The 3,905-nt window shown below is 58.2% G+C and overlaps 1 non-coding gene across 1 annotated transcript; it reads left to right on the top strand.

Annotated features, from left to right (window-relative positions):
- Positions 1-3,386: 3,386 nt before the first annotated feature.
- On the top strand, positions 3,387-3,473 carry LOC138997507 (small nucleolar RNA SNORD103/SNORD85). The gene has a single exon (XR_011468966.1). It is a non-coding gene; the product is annotated as a small nucleolar RNA SNORD103/SNORD85 (small nucleolar RNA).
- The last annotated feature ends 432 nt before the right edge of the window (positions 3,474-3,905 follow it).

Genomic DNA, 3,905 nt, shown 5'->3' with positions numbered 1-3,905 from the left:
CGCCTGCGTTTTCTTTCGGGCTGACCGGCCCGTCGCCTCGGCGTTCCCTCGGCGTCCCTGTCAGTGTCATGTCCACGTCCCCATCGGCGTTCCCGTCGGCGTCCCGTGCTGCTGAAGCGGTCGGAACAGTGCCACCTCCCCAGGTGGGGCGGTCCCGTTTGTTCTGGGGTTGACATAAACGAGTGATTCTGTCACAAAGTGTCCATTTTTGAAGTGACGTTCATGGGGGACTAGCGTGTACAGCCGTCGGCGCTCCTCAGCGTGGCGACTGGCTGCCGGCTGCGCTCGTCTTGAGGCTGTTCCATGGCGCGGGGCACGGGGTTATGCAAGGCCTGGAGTGACAGGTGTCACCCCGCACAGATCCGTGGCCATAGGAGATGAACTTGGCTTAAGGCGTGGCTCAGTGACACGCCCTGGAGAGATTCATGAGGTACCCAGCCTCTGCCACGTGGCATGGCTCAGTGACACACCCTGGAGACATGCATGAGGTACATAGCCTCTGCCACACGAGTCGGACTGCCCAGCGCTCAGGTCTGATCGCGCGGGCAGCCTGCCCCTCACCACGTTCAGCTGATTTCACTTGAAGTAACGACAGTTTTATTTACACGGTAGCAGCAGCTTTATCCTCCCGATTAAAGGAGCAGAAAATGGTGTTTTCGTAGCCGATATGCATGGTGTGTGTCTAGACAACAGTGGGTGTTGTGGACTGGCCCGTGGCTCGTGGGTGTCTGTGCTGTGGCGTGTGCCGTGGCGCGTGCTGTAGCGTGTGCCGTGGCGTTAGCCGTGGTGTGTGCTGTGGCATGCGTGTGCTCCGAGCATGGTTGCCTGGAATGCCTTCCTAGCCATGCAGAAGGACAGAAGAGCTGTTGTGTGCATGTAACGTATGATTACATAGCACAATGTCCAGAAGTGACCGAGAGAATCTTCTCAGGCCTGCAGGTGTTTTCTAAAGGCAGGCCTACCCCGTGGTCTCCTCATTCCACTTGCTAATACGCATTAGCTTCACCAGCCATAAGGGTGCACCAGAGTTCCTCCATCTTGTAATTTTCTCATTTTTGAATGAACGCACATAACTTTTGCATGAGGGTTTGCGGAAAGCTTGGGTAGGCGCTGAGATGGAAACTAGATTGGGAGTGCGGAGCCCTGGGTGACAGGGTGACGTCGCTGGAGGCGGGGCCGGGAGGAGAGCCAGTAGGAGCCGCATGGGAGCACATAGCATTCCCGCCGCACAGCTGCCGGCGACAGCAGTCCCTGAGCCCCGCCCAGGCGCCGCCAGCAGTGGCGCAGGCCGGCTCCAGCCCATGCCGGCTTGTCAGTAACATTTCCCCGGGACATGCGCGCTTTAACACTGCAGTGTCACAGCCGGGCAGTTGTGCCGGACACTGACGTCCCCCCCGCACAGCCTGAAATGCTTGCTCTCCGGTCCTTACAGAATTGGCTGGCCCCTGGCCTCGGTAACTGTCAAATGTAAAACGATTAGGAAGCGATGAGCTTTAAATATGACTTGCTTATTCAGAGCTTTGCCATAGAACTTATTGAATTGGGAGCGAATATCATTTAACTTTAATAATTGGAAGTGAATATCATTCACGAGCTGGCTCACCATTCCTGACAGTTTATCAGCTGGCGCTGGGGAGCCAGGGGGATTGGTCTGAAACGCGCCCAAGGCATCCGGGGCCAGCTCTTCAGTGGAGGGTGCGCTGGGGTCTCTCGCCCCGGACGCAGGGACTCCCCTAGCCCCTTCCCTTTTCTTAGCACCATGATCAGTGCCTGGCGCACAGCAGGTGCTCAAATATTTGCTGAGTCAGAGAAGGAACTTTCGGCCTTTAAGGAAAGTATTTTTATTGATTTCATAGCGGAGGGAGGGAAGGAGAGAGAGAGAGACGTCAATGGTGAGAGAGAAGCACCTGGGCATGTGGCCTGACCTGGAATTGAACTGTGACCTCCTGGTTCATAGTTTGGCGCTCCACCACTGAGCCACGCCGGCCGGGCAGCTTTCAGCCTCTTCTGCATAGAGCCCTGCCCGCTCGCTCACTGCTGTGGGTGTGGCCAGAATGACTTCCCGGCCCCACATCTTGTCCGAGGTCCCAGCCTCTGGGTCCCCACGGTTCCTCTCAGAAGTGGAGACATTGTAGCTCTTGCTCATCAGGATTTAGAACTTGAAACCATGTTTGCGTGTGCATGGTTTGTGGTTTGCGAGGTGCAAGTGTAACCATGTCTCCTCCCAGGACCTGACTTTCTGGTCACACTCAAGTCTTCAGATCGCCTTATTTCCGATTTTTTAAAAGGCCTCCCATCCTTCTGGCGCAGCACCGCCATCGTGTGGCCGTAACAGGTTATGGCAACGTCATAGATCTTGGCTCCCGGCTGCAACCAGCCACCAGCTCCCAGGTTCCGGAAGCAGCAGGTGATGTTTGAAAGCAAATGCGGCGACGAGTCAGGGCCGAGCGGCAGATTTTAAAGTGCATCCGGGAGGCTCGACGCTTCCTCTGAGTGACTTCAGGGCAGCGGGGGTGCGGGCGGGGACGGGGGTGTCGGGCACGTCTGCCTGTGTGGCCTTTCCTCCATCTCTCCCTCCACCTTGAGCTTGCAGGCTCCCTCCACAAACGGTGTTTCAGATGAGGCAGTGCCATCTGCTGGGCGCACGCCGTCGCGTCGGTGTGAGGTGGGTTCAGGATGTGCAGAGGAATGAAGCACAAACCCACAGCTGGGTGGGAGGAAAGCAGGCACACAGCAGGGCCCCGGCGGCACGCCCCTTCGTTAGAGATGTTCTTCCAGGGGGCGTGGGAACCCGCCTGTGGTGTGAGCCTCCTACCTACGGTGCCAGCCTCTGCAGCGGAGCCGGCAGGGTCTGAGTATGCACACCAGCCCCCCTCTCCTCAGGGTCCCCTGAAGAGTGGTCTTTGGGCCCCTCCTCCGAGTCATGGGGGTGAGCTCAGAGCCTCCCCGTGTATAGGACCCGCCCCTCAGCAGGGCCCTGGCACTGCATTTTCACCCCCCAATGGCTCTTGTACACACCACGTCCTGGAGCCCCGCCCACGGGGGAAAGACGCTTCTCTCTCAGCAAAGCCCAGAAAGCGCTGGCCTTTGGGTAAGGCTGACACAAGGCGCCGTGTGTGCGAGCCGGAGCGGGAACACGTGCCCAAGTCCTGGCTCCCACCTTCGCTCGCTGCGCGGTGTGGATTAAGTGATGACAGACCCGCCAGGGCCGGTTTGGCTCAGTGGATGGGGCGTCGGCCTGCGGACTGGGGGGTCCCGGGTTCGATTCCGGTCAAGGGCATGTGCCTGGGTTGCGGGCACATCCCCAGTGGGGGATGTGCAGGAGGCAGCTGGTCGATGTTTCTCTCTCATCGATGTTTCTGACTCTCTGTCTCTCTCCCTTCCTCTCTGTAAAAAATCAATTAAAAAAAAACTCACTGAGAGCAAAGTTCAGTGATGAGAACCTTTGTTATGGACTCGAGTTCTGAGCCAGAAAAAAAAAAAAAAAAAAGTGATAACAGACCCCAAGCCCACACCACAGGTGCTCACACGGAGGGCTGCTGTGGTCACCCCGTCTCCCCAGCGCTCTCACTCCCTGCACCCCGGCTCCCAGGCAAGGGGGGGAGGCCAGTCCCCTCCCATCCCGAGGCTCAGCCACAACCTGCACTGAGAAGGTTCCAGAACCGGAGGCCACTACCTTCCTGCCTGAGTGGCCTCTCTCTGAGCCTCAGTTCCTCCATCCCCGATACAAACGGGGTGTCCCAGCCAGCTCGGACATGCAGGGACCCTCCGCTGGCCTGGCCAGTGCTGCTCAGATTAGAGCGGTGGCCCATGCAACAAAGGGTCTGGATTCGATTCCTGGTCAAGGCCATGTACCTGGGTTGCAGGTTCGATTCCCAGCCCGTGCGGGAAGCAACCAATTGATG

The sequence above is a fragment of the Myotis yumanensis genome, unplaced genomic scaffold (assembly GCF_028538775.1).
Source record: "Myotis yumanensis isolate MYYU_CA2020_CCGP unplaced genomic scaffold, mMyoYum1.0.hap1 SCAF_18, whole genome shotgun sequence".
NCBI lineage: Eukaryota > Metazoa > Chordata > Mammalia > Chiroptera > Vespertilionidae > Myotis > Myotis yumanensis.
Note: the sequence above shows the minus strand (reverse complement) of the source record. Positions and strands in the feature narration are given on the sequence as shown.